Raw genomic sequence first — 18,889 nt, 5'->3', positions numbered from 1 at the left:
TCCATTTAAACCGAATGTAGAAGCCTGAGCATGAAGTCTCCACATTTTCCTTGAGACAAAAACCTATTGACAAATATTTTGCAAATCCTATTTATTTTTAGAAGTGTTCACCAACTTATGGTCCTCTGATAGGAGATAGTAAGCAATGAAGTGAAAGTTGGGAATCAAACCCGAACCCCAAATCTCCTGTGCTTACATTGACCAGGGAAATGCCTTGCTCATCCCTTCTTGTTCACGTAAAACTTTGCAATGTGACATCTGTGAGCACTTGCGATAAACAGGCTAATTTTAATACTTGAATTTTAATACCAGGTGCGTCAGCTCAAGTTTGAACATTTTGATTTGTTGCACTGCCTCTTTTAGACACTATTAGCCCCCTTGCATATTCCAGGCTGGATATTAATCTACTATAATCGTTAATGCCAAGCCTGCATGAGTTTCACCAACTCCAGGCCTTCACCACTTTGCGAGTGATACACGTTGGATACTCCCAATCCCCACTTCCCTGTGATCACTTATTGTTAAGCCATTCCTCAATTTGTCTCATTTGTAAATTGATACTTGTATAGCGCACTACCCACCCGCAAGGGTCTCAAGGCGCTTGTACGAATACCGCTGTGGAACCCATCCTGGCTTTCCCTGTGAGGCGTCCACTCCTGGGCACCCCCAAGGTGGAGGCCAGGCATCCTTAGCGTTGTGGGGGCCGTTGTGGAGTTTAAGCAAGCTATTGCCCGGAGTTGCAGAGTGGGACTCCATGATTGGAATAGGCACCGAGGCGGGAATTATCAGGTCCGTGGAATTTTGAGCCCAAGACCCGCGGAGGCGGGGAATTAAATCCTGGTCCCGGGCTAGACCTCTGCATCAGGGTCTGCCGCTCTAGTCATTGAGCCACACTTCTCCACATTTGTAGGGGGGAATATGAAACCAGATGAACGGTGTTAAGGGAAGTGAAGGACAGCAGCCAATGGTTTGCTTACCCTTGGGATCACTACACTCCCTATATGATTACTTTCTGTGGGAGTGGGCGTAACCCTGTCAGAGAGTTACTAATTCCACCAAAAACAAGACAGTAAATCCTTCTTACGTGGAGCACATCAGGCCCACCTTAGTGGTGTGACTAGCCTGGTGATACAACACGCCTACTTGCATAGGTAATTTCCTACCTGTCCTGCTGCCAAATAGGACTCGGGCAGAGGGTGGCATCTTTATAGAGGAGTTAGAGATGCACTACCTTCAGTTGAGCTTGATGCTGATATGTTTGAAATGATTTAACTTGATATTTTCTATCTGTTTGGTTGGCGTGCTGCAAGGGTAACACGTTTGTCTAGACCGTGTCAAAACTATAAACTCCCTACATCGAGACCATAGGTCCCGACCCCTACGCACATTTTCCAATGGGATCTACCCAAATAGTATTAACAATTTTTCTCAATGATACAAAAAATAATATATTTCACCTTTTTGAACATTTATTTTGACACCATAAATATTCACATGAACTTTAAATCATAAACTTTCATTTAAATGTAGTGTAACACATGTTATAATCTAAAGAATACAGAAGAAGACTGTCATATTTTTGTGTTCTTTGAAAAGATTATAACATGTGTTACACTACATTTAAATGAAAGTTTATGATTTAAAGATCATGTGAATATTTATGGTGTCAAAATAAATGTTCAAAAAGGTGAAATATATTATTTTTTGTATCATTGAGAAAAATTGTTAATACTATTTGGGTAGATCCCATTGGAAAATGTGCGTAGGGGTCGGGACCTATGGTCTCGATGTAGGGAGAGGGTGGCATCTCCCAGGTCTGGGGGAAGCTGGGATTGCATATCAAAGGCAGCAGAGACTTTGATGCCCCTGGTCTTGATATACTAAATCACTAGCCATCCTGCTGGAGGAGGTGTAAACATCTCCTCTGGAGCAGGTGTTGTTTCTGGCCTCAGACAGGGGGGCTCTCACCTGCAGGGAGTCAGAAACATGTCTGTGGAGGAGGGCAAGCCGATACCAGTCAGCCAGCACACTAGATAGTTGTAGGTTTATCAGGGGGCACCTCTAAGGTGCCCTCTGGGTGCATGTCATAATAAATCTTCTACAAACCACAGTACAATTTTTTTAAGACAAGATGTTTGATACCAAACACCAACGTTTTCAGAAAAGCCATCATGTATCTGGGGAACTCATAATGACCAGTGCCCAGTAAATATACTTAGGATGGCTTACCCGTTCACTTGTACCTTTTAGGAATTGAACTAGATAGCACGTGTAGCATAATGCACCCTGCTTTTAGACTACAAGACCTGCTATAGGAATCACTTATATATATTACACATAGTGTTTTCACTCATGCTATGTGTCATGACATGAAGCAGGCTGCATGCAATTTGCATGGGGGGTTGTTAGGGTGGCATAACATGCATCCCTTAAGGACCCTCTTTGATACCTATGACCCTAGGTACGAGTGGTAAAACTTACTACGGACTTACATGTGTGCCAAAGTGTGTCCCAATTGTGTTACAATTAGACCCTTTTACCTTGTTTTAGGGAAAGAGCACTTGCACTAAGGCCTGGTTAAGAGGGACCCAGTGCACATAGGTTGAAAAACATCAGTACTAGTAGCAACAAGTGGAGGTGACCATGACAAAAAGGGGCACTTTTCTACAATGAGGAAAAATACAGAGTTCACTCCTAGAACCTTTTTGGTTGAGGCACGTTTTCGAAAGCGTCCTTTTCCAAGAAAGCATTTATCTATTTAGCAGCAATGGAATGTGGCCTTTCTTTACATGCCTAATTTTTGGCCTGAAGGCTGTTATTGTCACTGATTCCATGCAGTAAGATCTCTGTAGATTTCCATGGTTAATTTGTCTTAGATAACATTGGTCCATTCTTCACAAAAGAACCTCAGATGTCCCCCAATTATGTGTAATGTTGAGGGCAAATTGACTGTCACTTGGAGTAAGGGTAAGAACATCTAGTGTTCTATGCTTTTCTTCTTCAAGAACGTAAGGGTTGTTGTGTCAGTTAAACTTGTTGTCAGATGGTTTATGCAGACTGCTGCTGATATGTAAATCACTCTGACCCTGCTGAGTGTGCTCATCTTCATAAACAACTGGCCTGACCACAAATACACCTAATAATACAACTTGTCACCGGGGGGTATGGGAGGGTTCCAATACTTTGCAACTGCCTCATAGGTGTATTCCCTATCACTGGTCAGAGTGTTGCGTGGTGTATCAATTTTATACATTTTATAAAAACCGCTGTCATAAAACCATCATAGAGCTTATCCCACCAAAAAATAACAAAGAAAAAGTGTGGGAAAGGAGAGAAAGCACCTCACAGTCGTAACACCAAGGGGGTTGCTGGCTGGTACTCACCGGCATACTCACTTGTCGTCATAGGTTACTTTCTCTCCATGCTGCAAAAGAAAGGTGTGTGTACTATCGAGAAAATCTCAAACCCAATGAAGTAGAAAGAGACAGTGAAACCCAAGTGTAAATGAACTGTCAGTGCATAATGTCTTTGCAAGTGCCCATGGGACCCCTGTGAGAATACAAATGTATAATTTTCACTGTTAAAAACCGGTAAAGCTTACTGGCTCGACGTGACTTTATTAAGTGCTGCAAGCTTTCCTAATTAAAAATGGTTTTAATCAAACCACAGTCAATTTTCTTAAGCCAACATGTTTCGTTGCAAAACAATCATGCAACTTCTTCTGGGCTGTTGGGGTTCCAATTACAAACTTCATGCGAGGTTCACATCAAACCAATTGGTTGCGGAGACTCCTCATACCTACAACTGTCTTTTGGTGAAGCACGCGTCAGCCGATCACGTGCCCACAGGGTGACTTCCCAATGTCTAGTCCCCCTTGCCGCGTCCCGCCGGCGTCTGTAGTGCTCCGTCCTGACGGACGGAGCACATCATCATAAAGTGATACACCACGACACTCTGACCAGTGATAGGGAATACACCTATGAGGGAGTTGGAAAGTACTGGAAGTTGTAGTATTAGGTGTATTTTTAGTCAGGCCAGTTTATGATGTGATGTGTTGAGTGGGGGGCGGGGGGTGGAGCGGCCTGGCCTTTCTCCCCCTGTAGCTCCTATTGTGTTGATGAGTGTGCTCATCTTACCTGTGCCTGCTTTGAAGTGATAGCGCCAAACTTTTTTTTCTTTTTTAGCATTTTGTCAACTGGGCTGCCAAAAAATGCTTTTAATCTAACGGAATTTTTTGTACATATCTGTTTACCCAGGATTAAATCCTGCTATGCAAAGACATGCAAAGCTAGGTTTTCCTTCTGACAACTGAACACATGCTTAAGCAGGCAGCAGGTATTTTCCTCCAATACTCACTCAAGTCAGGTGTTGGAGATAGTTTTACTCTTCTGGACTAAACTACAGCTTATTAGATCAGTAGAGTGGAATTAGCAATTCTCCATAAATGACAAGCTATGAATCTCCCCAATTTCTTTCCAAATGCTTTCCATATCTTATCTTCTTTAAAGAGATGGACCAAAGGTTAACTTAAGGGGCCAATACTCTACAGCAGTTGAGATTATCAAGGAATCCAGCTCTGTTTTTTTGCGCGGATATCAGATCGATCTCTTGGTGATGTCTTATATTTGATTTTGAGAAAGGGTAGCACCGACACAGATAGTGTGTGCGTGTCTCCTGGGGCACTGACTTGAGTGCTGGGAACTACCAGCAGAAGTTTTTCAATAAAGTTATTCTTTGAAGACGTTTCTTGTTTATATCCAAAGTATTTTATTCATACTTCTCATAGGAATTCAATGTTTGTTCAAATTTTCTCAACAATATAATTCTTCATTTAAAATAAATCACAACAATCCTTCCAATGCATTTCGGCACTAGGCCTTCATCAGGGAAGTCTATAATGTAAAGAATATTTGTATAACTCCTCTGTGTCACACACAATGTATTGTATTCAACATAAACATGTATTTAACCAGATATTCAAAATTAAATTTCATAACCACATTTCAATGATAGTATGAACGATCTGCTGCACGATCGTGTGATCGTGCAGCAGGAATTAAAATTTACGTCACATGTAAGCCCTGAAAGAGTAGAATTCTTGGATATTGTGATAATAAATGACCTAGAGAAATTGAAAGTTGACTTATTTATAAAACCTACAGCAAGAAATACCTTGCTACATTATCAAAGTTTTCACCCTCGTAACCAAAAGGATAGTATTCCTTTTTCTCAATTTCTTAGGGTGAGATACAATTGTACAGATCTTGCTGACTTTGATAAACAGGCAAGTTTTATGAGAACCAAATTCATTAATAGAGGATACCCTCACAGGCTTGTGAGGGATTCCTATAAGAGGGGTCGCTATTATGACCGAGATTTCCTCTTAAGATCTAAAACTGCCAAGGAAACAAAACAAGTGGTTTGTATCATTAAGCATTCGACTCTCAATGCCAAGGTTAAGCAGATCATTAAGTCCAGTTGGCATATACTTAACAGTAATTGTTCGAATGATCAAAAATTGGCCAAACCCCTCTTTGCGCATCGACGCAATCGGAACATTAAAGATCATATAGTGCGCTCTCGTTTTGAGGATTCTTCTAGTCAAATGAAGTTCTTCCAAAAATCCATTGATACCAACCAACCTGTGAGAGGTACAGAACCCTGTTCCTCATGTAAATCTTGTGGACTGATCATTCAAGGTGAGCAGTTCACACATAATGGTTTCACCACTAATGCAAACCAGATGTGGAATTGCAAAACCTCTAATGTTATATATTATACCCAATGTCCTTGCCTCCTTGGATATGTGGGCGAAACATCTAGGACCATCCAAGTACGATTAACTGAGCATCGCTCAGCCATAAAAACCAAAAAGTTACTGGTGCCGATGGTGAAACACTTTTTAGAACATAACCATGGTCCAGATGAATTGAGGTGGCGCATATTGGAAAAAATATATACGCCAGAATGGAAAGAAGGCATGTCCATTAGGAAAAAACGTGAAGTCTATTGGATTTTTGTTTTAGATACCTTCAGAAAAAGGCTTAATAGTGATTGCCCGTGAGAAAATGCAATAGACACTTAATTGTTATCTCTATCTACCGATGGGTAAATATGTGACTATATATATATATAATTTTATTTGAGGCGCTTATTGAAATAAGAACTGCGCCCCTATACGGTCTTTGCAATATGATGTGTATGTCTATATAAAACTAGATTCCTTTTTTGTGAATCTTTATGACAATTATATGCCGCATTCCTAACTTTGAAATATGGCGTGTAACTTCATGTCTAGTCACATGTAATTGAAATGGTGATCCATTAAACTTAAAAATATTTTTTAGTATTTGTGCCAAGCGTTTGATCCCTGCATTGATTTCTCTATATATACATGCAGATAAGAAGTTTCCCTTGTTTTCTTGTTTTTAATAAAGATATTTAAAGTATATTTGCGTCTTTGAATTATATCTTCCATAATCATATTTTCCTATGCGTCTTTGGACTATATCTTCCATAATCATATTTTCCTATGTTTTGCAACATAGGAGGCACACGGATATTTGTCCGGGTTTGATATTCTAACCGGATTTGTGTTTCCACGATCATTGGTTATGTGAAAGTTCGCCTGAGTGCGGATAATTATTACGATATGACAATATAAATCACAATTTATCTTTGTTTATCTGTAACCTGGATTCATTCATTGCTATAGCCTCATTTTATCAGCTATCCCTAGAGAGTTTTAATCATACGGGGTCCCTGAGAGGTTATTAGAAACCCGTTCTTTGTTTAGATTGTTGCAGACCACTCTTTGTTTAGATCATTGAAGATTGGTTAGTTCGCCTCCTTTTTAAGTCTGCTGTCTATGTTGACTATTGCGGCCGAGTCGTGCTACTACGAATACACCACATGACCACATGGGCTTGGTCTATTCAATTGAATGACGGTTTATTAAGGGTGACAAGTTTGCAAACATTTGCTGATTATTTTTGAAAAGAGAAGCACGCTGCTACCTTCCCCTGGTCCGCGTTATTCATAAAGAAATCTTAAGGTAAGCGTCTACGCTTGGTGTAGATTGAGCCATTAAAATATATACGAATACTGGGTCTCATTAAAAGTAGTTCTTTTCTATTATATATCCTTTACAGCACTCTTAACATCCCCATATCGGGAGGATGGTCTATTATAAAATTTAGAAATGACTGCATAACCTGCGTTAATATCCTAAGGTAAGTGCCACTCTAGTGCTTAGATTAAAACCACTAGTATGGATATGAGGTTGCATTCTTTTGTAAGTGAAATTTTGTTATCTATTACGTTTTTTCAGTAATCTAAACATCCCATACCAAGCAGACCGCTTTTTTAGAGCCTTCACTGTTGTTTATTCACGAACCAGGAGGCAGACACCTAACTTATCACTCAGGTAGTGCTTAGATCAAAACCCCCAAGATATATACGAGGTTGCATTCTCTTTTAAGTGAAATTTCTTTTAAATTAAACATCTCCATATCAAGCGGATCGCTCTCCTAGAAGCTTTTGCAATTGGTTATTCACGGACCAGAAGGCACGCATTTAACTATTCATCATTCAGGTAGTGCAAGTATTAAGTCTTATCTCTACCTCTACCTGGCTGCCCACACCATGGATACAATTGCAAGACATCCTTTTTCTATTTCTTAGATTTGTGTCGTGCTTGATTACATCTACAAACTCGCCTGGGACGCCGCTTGACGGATTCGTTGATTTTATATCCAATTCAACATCCGCTGCCCAGTACGAGTGTTTTTAGGTAACTTATGATTATTGACGCATTTAACTTTTCATCATTCAGGTAGTGCAAGTATTAAGTCTTATTTCTACCTCTACCTCATCCTGGCTGCTCACACCATAGATAAAATTGCAAGACATCCTTTCTCTATTTCTTAGATTTGTGTCGGGCTGGATTACATCGACGAACTCGCCTGGGACGCCGCTTGATAGATTCTCCGATTTTATATCCAATTCAACATCGGCTGCCCAGTACGAGTGTTTTTAGGTAACTTACGATTATTGACAAGTATTAGATAGGATAGATTACATATTTTTAAAGAAACACAGTAATATCTCCTGGATGAGTAAATACCGGTGGTCCTTATTTTCAGCTTCATATCATCTGGATTGCCCATTACATATAGTGTGAAGGACCAATCAAGTCGAAATCATCGTTTTTGATATTTACCAATATATCAATATATCAGGTAATTAGTTTCTTCACTATTAATTGACGTATAACCTTATCAGAAACTTGAATAATTGTTAAGCTTCTCTCGGAGTGGTTCTTATTCAACACTTGTTTTTTACCTTTGGTGAAATGTGATAGCAACATAATTGATTGAAAAAGATTTAAAAGTTTGGATCCTTTGAACTGTTTGAACAGCTAGTCATACTCTTATTTATGTACTCCAGGTGATGATAATACTAAACAAATCTAAATTTAAATCTAAATACAATGTATTTATCTTCACAGAAATTATTTTCCAAATTAAATGACAAGTGGGAATCAAGGTATTTTGTGTGTTATGCATTTCGTGATTTAGTAAGTATTCTCACTAATGAACAAAACACATGAACTTCACTACTAATAGAATTGCTCTATATATTTATAGGCTCCATACATTTGGGAACCTATATAGAATAACCATATAAAGATGTCTATAAATTTACTAATTGAGGAATCTCTAACATAAATGTTATCATGACCGTGCGCAAATATTATTAACATGCCTTAGCCTTTTTTAATAAGAACGTGAATTCCTAATATGAAAATATACATTTTCAATCGTTTCTTCTATACCCAATATACTTGACTGTCTCTGAGAATATAAGCAATGAAATAATTGGATTAGTTCTTTGCTGCTTGTCAAAAATGAGAGGTTTATAAATGCTAATGTTTTTATAGAATAAATAAGGTTGTGCCTAATTGTTTATGTATTTTAATCATTGTAGCGTGTGTATAATATACTAAAAAGTATCTATTATGTATATTGCTTTGTATTTTTATAGGTAATACGTGGCTACTCCTGAAGAAGGCGCTCGTCGCCGAAACGCGCGTCGATAATATTGTTGTGCCACTGGATTGTCTTTTTATTTAAAATAAATTTTCTTCTTTTTAATACGGTTTGTAAAAATTTATGATATTTTCTGTTAACCTTTTATGTATTGGCTTTTGGCCACTGAGTCATACATCTTTTTAAATAACATGCTACTGACTGAATTAATAAAAAGCAGATGTGATCTGTGTCTTGGGGTGAATGTTTTGCCATTGTGCAACATTCCGTCCATCATCTTGTGAGTTTTGCTGTTCACCCTATGTGGGAAGGGTATGCCCAGACGTGGGTCCCGTGCTCATTACGCCACTTGAGTCAAGCTATCCTGGCTGATGAAGGCTGAAACCGGTCCTAGGATGCTCGATTCCGGTCCAGGGATCTGGTCCAGGGAAGACATGGCTTGGCAGTTCGGTCTGGACTGTTCCCATGAGGCACAGGGTCAAGACTGATTTGCATATGGCCATGTCTGAACTGGGGTGGTTTGGTGAGCAAAATAACAATGGATTAAACCCAGATCTGTGACTGGGGTGATTGTTTTTTGCAACATTCCGTCAAACACAAGTGAGGCACCATTTGTATCGGGAGACCTGGGGGAACACTGGGTGGTGGGAAATTTGTGTGAGCCCAGTGATGCCACACTTTCCCACACAAAAATGTGTGAAAAAAGTGATTTTTTTCAGCTAAAATTGAGGTTTGCAGGGGATTCTGGGTAAGGAAACATTGGGGGATCCACGCAAGCCATACCTCCCTGGAAGCCCCCGGGTGTCTAGTTTACCAAAATGTGTGGGTTTGGTAGTTTTCCCTAGATGGCCGCCGAGCACAGAGCCAAACACCTAGGTGACCCCCCTTGCAAAACCAGGTGGTTTTGAGATAGGCAATTTTGATGTCGCCTCACTACGTTTTGGGCCTTTGCCTGTCGCTGGTACTTGGGCCTCCCACACAAGTGAGGCACCTGGGAGAACGCTGGGTGGTGGGAAATTCGTGTGAGCCTGGTGATGCCACACTTTCCCACACAAAAATGTGTGAAAAAAGTGATTTATTCAGCTAAAATTGAGGTTTGCAGGGCATTCTGGGTAAGGAAACGTTGGGGGATCCATGCAAGCTATACCTCCCTGGGTTCCCCAGGGTGTCTAGTTTGAAGGAATGTGTGGGTTTGGTAGGTTTCTCTAGGTGCCAGCAGAGCTAGGGTTCACAAACTACAGCTAGGCACTTTACCAAAAAAGGGTCATTTTTCACTGTGAAATTGAGGTGTGTCCACATTGCGTTTTGGGCCGATTCCTGTCACGGTCACTAGGCAGACCCCCACAAGTGAGGTCTTTGAGGAACGTGGGGTGGGTGGAAATTTGTGGAACCACACAGATTCCAGAAGTTTCCATCACAGAAATGTGGGGAAGATGTATTTTGTTTTGCCAATTTTTTAGGTTTGCAAGGGATTCTGCGTAAAAGAACCTGGTGGGAGGCAGTCAAGTCACCCCATCATGGATTCCCCTGGGTGTCTAGTTTAAAAAATGTATAGGTTTGCTAGGTTTCCCTAGGTGCTGGCAGAGATATGGTTAAAAAATTCCAGCTAGGCACTTTGCCAAATAAGCATTGGCACAGCCATAGGTCTCGCCTTTAGGGCCTTGTAAGTGTTTAACCATGCAGCAATTAATGTTGTTGCTCCAAGGATATTGTGCTGAATAACTAAATACTTATAAGGTCCCAAAAGCGAGACCTATTGGCAATGCCAATGCTTTTTATTTTTTACTGGGGGACGGTTTTGCAGCTGTGCTGCTTTATCAGCTCCAGGTAACAAAATCAGCAGCTGGGTGGTCCGTCAAAATTGTAAGGGCAGCTTTAGGTTCCCAGTTTAGTCCTGTCTCATTTCATAGTGTCTGGCTCACTTATCTTGACAGCCACATTGGAGAGAGATCAATATGCATTTTATAGAGCAAAGGCAAGCACGCGCACAGCTATCCTAAGTGCAGCAGTTGCAGTGACACCAGGGCCCAGATGGATTTGGGCTGCATTGCAACCTTATGGCTACTGCTACTTAACTGGGAGGGGCAATTACCGGGAATGCATTAGAGTCACCCTGACTACGACAATGATGGCCTGATTACATCCTTGACAGAGATAAATTCAGGTATATTCGAAATTACTAAAATTCTATCATGGAATGATAAAACGCACACAAGGAACAGCTGGTATTTAGTTATTAGTGATAAACCCCAGAACTACTTGCAAACAGGGCTGCTCAGATGGATGTCTGTGTCCTGACATGTCTGTCTCAAAGCTGGTCTTACTATTCTGCACGGATACACGTCATTGATATGCAGCCAACAACAACCCGTGCGCCCATAATCCATATTATCCATTTTGCTTTTTCGCTCGGTGGGGAGTTTTGCTCCTGTTCTGTATTAACCCGAAGATGCTGCCCGCAGTTTAAATGCGCTGTCAAAACCACTGACATGCTGTGGCCACCCGAAGCCTGCTGTAAATGACTATGGTATGTTAATGAACATACATAAAGGGACTTAACATGAACTGAGTGTAGACAAACAACCTCTCTCTTCCCCGTATTTGACTCCAACTTGGGGTTGTCCTTTCTGCTGCAGAACGGTTTCAAATTAAATCGGTAAAGGGTTTCGCTGTGCATCTTCTGTAACCCCACAAAATCCCATACACAAAGCCAAAGGGAAATGAATTGGCTATCCGGGATTAGGGATATCATATGCAAAGTGAGTAGATGCCACTCCTGCTGCGCTAGCAGACATTAAGGGGTAGGCGAATTTCATTTGCAAAGCCTTTATTAAACAAACATTGGCCGCGCTGCCGTGGTCGCGGCTGTAAGGGTGCCCGTGAGATTGCGCCTGTGCTTGTAAGCGCGCGCCCGCTCGCATTACTGCTCGCTGGTTGCCGGAGAAAGCCTTTTGGTAGCACTTCAAAAAGCCAGCTACTAAATGTCTTGCCAGATTTGCGCATGCGCTGGCTCTAGCAAGACCTAAAAGGGGTAATTTTTCACAGCGGAATTGAGGTGTGTCCACTTTGCGTTTTGCACTGATTCCTGTCGCCGGCACTAGGCCGACCCACACAAGTGAGGTACCATTTTTCTCGGAAGACTTTGGGGAACACGGGGTGGGTGTAAATATGTGGATCCACGCAGATTCCAGAACTTTCCACCACAGAAATGAGGGGAAAATTTGTCTTTTTTGACAATGTTTTAGGTTAGCTAGGGATTCTGGGTAACAGAACCTGGTGGGAGGCAGTCAAGTAACCCTATCCTGGATTCCCCTGGGTGTCTAGTTTTCAATAATGTATAGGTTTGCTAGGTTTCCCTACGTCCCGGCAGAATTATGGTTTAAAAGCTACAGCTAGGGACTTTGCCAAAAAAGGGCAATTTTTCACTGTAAAATTGAGGTGTGTCCACGTTGTGTTTTGGGCCGTTTCCTGTTGCGGGTACTAGGCCTACCCACACAAGTGAGATACCATTTTTCTCTGAAGACTTTGAGGAACGCAAGGTGGGTGAGAATTTGTGGATCCACGCAAATTCCAGAACTTTACACTATAGAAATGTGAGGAAAATGTGTTTTTATTACAACATTTTAGGTTTGCAAGGAATTCTGGGTAACATAACATGGTGAGAGGCAGTCAAGTCACCCCATCCTCGATTCCCCTGTGTGTCTAGTTGTAAAAAATGTATAGGTTTGCTAGGTTTGCTAGGTTTACCTAGGTGCAGGTAGAGGTAGGGTTCAAAAACTACAGCTAGGCACTTTGCAAAAAAAGGGTAATTTTTCATTGTGAAAATGTGGTGTGTTCAAGTTGGGTTTTGAGCCATTTCCTGTTGTGGACACTATGCCTACCCACAAAAGTGAGGTACCATTTTTATCGGGAGACTTAGCGTAATTCAGATTTGTAAAGCAACTGTTAATACCTATTGACTTTCGATGCATTTCTGCCTTCCAAATGAAAGAGATTGTGTAAAAAAGAAGTCATTTTCAAAAATAATTCTCATGCTAGTATGAGTATTCCCAATTTTGGAAATGTGCAAATATCTACTGTTTCTAAACTCTATATTTTGTTCCTATCTCAGAAATACATAGGTGTCTTTCATACCGATTTTTCCATATATACATTTTCCCACAATAATTGCTATATGCCCGGCACATAATACAAAGCCAATCCAAATTGCTGCTCAGTTTTTGACTCTGGGTTCGTCAGGTTCTTGGTGAACCTACAAGTCCTATATATCCCCACAACCAGGAAGGTCCAGTGGATGTAACGGTATATTGCTTTCAAAGAGCTGTCATGATTAGAAGAAGTTACAGGTAAAACGTTGACACAAAAGGCTGTTTTTTCTATCAAATTTTCAATTTTTCCTAAACATAACTGTTAGTTTCTATAAAGAAACCTTGATGGAGCGACACAAATGACCCCTTGCTGAATTCAGAGTTTGGTCTACTTTTCTAAAATGTATAGCTTTCCAGGATCCATTATTGCTTTCATACCCATTTCTACCATTAACTGGAAGGAGGTTGAAAGCACAAAAAATAGCAAAAATAGGCTATGTCCCAGAAAAATGCAAAAACTGTGTAAAAAATGTTGGTTTTCTGACAAAAGTCTGTCATTTCCTAAAAGCTGGGAAAATGGTGATTTCAGCCCCACAAACCCTTTTTTGATAACATTTGCAGACGCTTTCTTTTACAGCCCTTTTTCCCATTTTTCATAAAAGAAATATCTTATGTGGTCAAAAAGTTAGAGGGGTCTAAGCGCGTACTACCCCAAATAGCCCAAAAAAGGTTTAGCACAGGGGGTGGGGGGTGGGGGGGTAAGCCTAGCAGCAAAGGGGTTAAGAAAGAATGAGATGTTGATACATCATCAGGAAATCAGCATGTGAGGTTTAGTTGGGTAACCCTCAAGCTCAAGAACCGGTGAATGTGTATTAATATATTTCAAGATCTTCTTTTCTCATCTCCCTATACCTCCACAGCCTCCTCTTCAAAAGGATTCTGAGAGTACACCTTCTCAACATCCACTTTCTCTCTCAAGCCTCATCATTAGGTCTGTAGCACTTTTTTGCCTGTCCTCCTTGGGGATTACTTACAATGCCATTGCACCCTTAAAGCTTTAGCTAAAAAAAAGGGATTAATTTTCGACTCCAAAAGTCTGTTTCAAATCTACTATTCTAAGCTGTGCTACCTTTGTCAAATTTATTTTGTTTTTTTTTCCAGGCAGACTCTGGTTGTCTAGTTTAAATATCAAGTCAGAACTCTTTTTCAGAATCATTTTGTTGTCTTTTTTCTTCAACTGAGTGGATACATTAATTTTAGCTTTGTCTTTAGGCCCCATTTATAACGTTTGATGCTATAAATGTCAAAAAACCTTTATGATGTTTTTGATTCATAGCTTTGACTTCAGAAGTCTTTGTTTGAGGCCTTGTTGGCTCAGGGGATTCCGGAACAAATAGCACCCTTTTTGGCACTTGAGCTGGTAAACTAACAATTTTAGTTTCCTTCTCAAGCTTGAAGTAAGGCAGTTGTTCTGCTTGTATTGCCTCTGTCTTTTTGCCACCTGAACCTCATTTGAGTTAAAGTAGTCATTGTACTGAGCTGCACAACTAGTATATCTCATCTAGATGCCACCAAGTGATGAGCCCACATCTGTCCCACTCACCTTTACATCACATTTGTCTTATAACCTTCACAAGCTTTGCACCCAATGTATTGTAGTCAAATGGAAGGTACAGATTGCATACTTAAAGTTTGTACTGCATGGGTCCCAATAGTTACACTTTGTGCAAAACCTAAACAGTACTCTTTCCAAGTCCAAAAACAATGAAGAGACAGAGAACGCAATAATAATATATCTATTACATTCTTAATCAAACCTTGGACCTCCTATGGTTAAAGCGCTTTCTGTGAAATGTTATGATTTCAAGTATTCAGATTCAACAATGTAGTCGGGTGTCAATGTGGAATTCTGTTATTACACGTGACACTTACATACAATAGATTAGTGTACTGTAACCTGCTATTGTGAATGACGCAGATGTGGTGGGTGTGGGGGTAAACGCGGCTCTCTTTCACTTCCTTCCTAACCTCCCTTCTTCCCTTTTGGTTATCCCCCATTAGTAAGAAGGTCATCAATTTAGGGTTACAGTCAAAATAACTTATCTGCTAGAAGAAGCCTCACGACAAGTTTGGAAGGAGGCATTAGAACAATGTTTAGGAGGATTCTTTTAAAGATTCATAACATACAGACATACTATGGAAATGTATTGATCCAGTGAATAGCTTTGAACTTTGATGTACAATGATGGTGGAAATTGTATATTATCTTGTTATATGATTATAGCGGATATAGACAATGTTTGTATATCCACTGACTTCGTACAATGTATAATATGTGATTCAACACCAACTGATTTTACTGATTATATTATATATATCTGTATCGTAACATATTTAAAAAATGACAATAAACAGTTTAAGCAAAAAAAAAAAATCCATGTGGAATTCGGTTAACTGATGTTCAACATTACTTCAATTAGAACTTGTATGATAACTTTCCTGATAACTTTAGTGACTCTCTCAGGCCCACCGATCTTCCATGTCCTAAATCCATCGGTGGACCGGCAAAAAATCTAGGAGTCTGGTTTAGTAACAACCTCAAATTTGAGGTCCATCTGAAAAAACTTACTGGAGTTTGCTTCTCCACACTTAAAACCCTGCGCAGATTTCTCCCTCTGCTTCCGAGAGAGGCCAAGGAGACGGTCATTCGTGCTCTTATATTATCCAGATTGGATTATGCGAATGCCCTCTTCTGCGGACTCCCGGCCTATCTGATCCACCGCCTCCAAGTCATTCAAAATGCTGCGGTCCGGCTGTTGTTTAATATACCCAGAAGTTCTAGTGTCCGCCAACCTCTAAGAACCCTTCACTGGCTCCCAGTTGCTCAAAGGATTTTATTTAAGATCCTTGTGCTGGCACACCGAGCAATCCATCAAACGGGTCCTGCTTATTTGAGGAAAAGATTCTCCCTTTATGTCCCCAACCGTCCTCTCAGGTCAATCAACCTCCACCAAATGAATGTTCCAAGGTTTAAATATAGCAGGCTCGGCGGCCAATCCATCTCTGTCAGAGCGGCGAGAGCTTGGAATACCCTGCCTCTTCATTTGAGAACATCCTCATCCATTATGGCGTTTAGGAAAGGCCTAAAAACCCATTTCTTTAACATCACTGCCTAACGGATGCTTTCTCTGATCTGGTTATAATGTGATCTGTTCTCCCCCTCTCTCGCGCCAGGATACTATTTTTTTAGTAACAGAGCGCGCTACAAAAGCCTCTATAATATAATATAATAGTATGCAACCGAACTTGACAGCAGAAACAGAATAGCAACAAGCATTAGCACAGCCAATAGGTCTTGCATTTGGGATCTTATAAGTACTTAGCCATGCAACACATTATCCTGGGTACTACAGCATCTACTGTTCTTTAACGTGAAAGCTTTGACACTGTTAGGCACATTATACCACTGCATCACGAAATACTTAGTTACATTGTTATTTTTGTGCAACTGGTAGTCTAAGCTCACATATCTGACAGTACTTTTATGTATGATAATGTAGAAAAATAAGAGTTATAGTGAAATAAATAATTTGCCTAATAATTTAAGCGAAGAAGCCAGCAAACAAGTAGCAAAAGATGTGGATTGGGTACAACACACAAACATAAGAAATGTCTCCAAAGTTATTGCAACTCTATGGAAATATATGAATTCACCCCCTATCAAACTAAAGACTAGTGTCAGCGCACCAGAGGTTTGGTATCAGAGGACACAACACAACCTGAGTTCAACGCCTAAACATCAAATGCACGAACATTAAAAACCATACTCTGGCAGGATGAATGACTGAGGGACAGCCTTACCCTCCATTAACGTCTGACCAGTAAAACAAATAACAAAAAGAAATTAAACCCATCAATAACATCAGTGACCGAGTAGCAGTATGACCTGAAATCAATAAGTGACCTGCAAAAGGAGTAACATTAACCACTAGCCATCCACATATATGTTGAATTACCATGTGAAAACAAGGAGTTTATTTGAAAAAATAAAATATTAAAAAACTATTGACATTGCTGAGATAGTAGGTTGAGAAGGAACAACATTTCAATTAAAATATGTATCACAATATCAATGCATAACCAACTACATTAAAAGCCCAAATCATTTAGTTACAAAGCCAGTTCAACTCTCAATTTGTGAAACCAAACAGGACCTAGGTGCGACCAGTGAAACCAATAACAACCAAAGACACCCAGGACCAGGCCAGAGGTTCGGCCGGAGACACTGGGTATAGCCAGAGATAAAGAGTGCCGAGCCCTGACCAATAACGGCCACAAAACCACTTTGTCCTGACTTGACCACTAACACTCTTGTGCCAGGACTCGTGCCGTGGCACGACCAGTGATATTCACAGACAAACTGCGCGGAGCCTGGCAGGTATCACCTACAGCCAGGCCCGTGGCAGTCTCCAATACCTTCTAGCTGGGTGCTACGTGCACACACACCACGTGCAGGAAAAACATTTTTAGCCTTAAAACAATTCATAAACATGATAAGAAAGTAAATACACTCCAAAGGTATCTGCGTGAACCGTCACCTATAGAGCATATAAGTTATAGTTTCTACCAGGGTGAGGATCACATACTACTACATAAGGGTTTGCAAACTCCCAAGAGTGGGAGCACGAACACTGTCGGGGGATAAAGGATCATACACCTTGTCCTCAGCACCCAAGCACCTATAGCCCTCAAACTCTGAGTGCATAAGTATATCAAGGCGTCCTGCAGCACTTTGATCTCCTGGGCCACCAGCTGCAACCCCAGAGTCATGTTGAGAGCAAAGATAAGACACGATTGAGCAGCAAATTTACAGTACCTGTAGTTCTAAATGGCTGCACTGTAATAAATTACAAGTGCCTCTGATCAGCTGGCTCAGTGAACCCGGGCTGCTATGGCAATAGAAGACGAGCTAGAATGTCCCTTCCTTTCCTTAAGCAACCATAAAAATCTGGTACTATCCACAATTCTGTTACTGTCCGTTGGCCAGAACGAAAACTATAAAATAAGTCCCTGAGAACAATCTGAAATAAAATGTCGCACACATTTACAATTTACTTAGTTTTAGCTAAAAAAATGAATGGTAATTTAATAAACACACATAAATAATTTTAATATTAACTGTTAATCACTAGAAATGCATGTATTAAATAATGAAAAACCCAACATAATGCGCCCACTGGTTGCTTGCTTTGCATCTGCAAATGAAACTCAAATGCAAGATCGCCGACATGTTTACACACAGTTCAACGTAAACTAGACTGGTTTTGCTGTGGTTCTGACATGTCCAGGTTTCCTCACAAACACACATTATGATGGGGATAAAATAATTCTAGCTATGGTATCAAGCATTTTCCTTTCTATTAAACACACAGAGGCAACGGGACCAATGGTGCAATAAAATGCAAGCAGCTATGGTGACAAAGCGGACCATGCATTCACCGAAACAAAGGAAAAAACAGTCCTCTAAAGAAAAGATAAACCAAAGCGTAATAATACAGTAATTGGTCCCTGCACCGTGGGAGGAATAAAAGAGAAAGGAGGCACCAAGTGGCAGGACTGAACACTAGCAAGCAAGGATTTTTAAAGGACATTGAAACAAACAAATGAAAAGCAGGGGATGGCTTTGCGCCCACAAGAAAAGTATATACAAGAGGTCTTGAATGCTCGACCTAAAAATAGTTGCCATTTAGT

General features: G+C 40.5%; 1 protein-coding gene across 2 annotated transcripts in view; it reads right to left on the bottom strand.

The window, feature by feature from the left end:
• Positions 1–18,889, bottom strand: part of GOLGA1 (golgin A1) — a 491,231-nt gene that overhangs the window by 208,303 nt on the left and 264,039 nt on the right. The window lies entirely within an intron of this gene.

Source organism: Lissotriton vulgaris, chromosome 5, assembly GCF_964263255.1.
Source record: "Lissotriton vulgaris chromosome 5, aLisVul1.2, whole genome shotgun sequence".
NCBI lineage: Eukaryota > Metazoa > Chordata > Amphibia > Caudata > Salamandridae > Lissotriton > Lissotriton vulgaris.
Note: the sequence above shows the minus strand (reverse complement) of the source record. Positions and strands in the feature narration are given on the sequence as shown.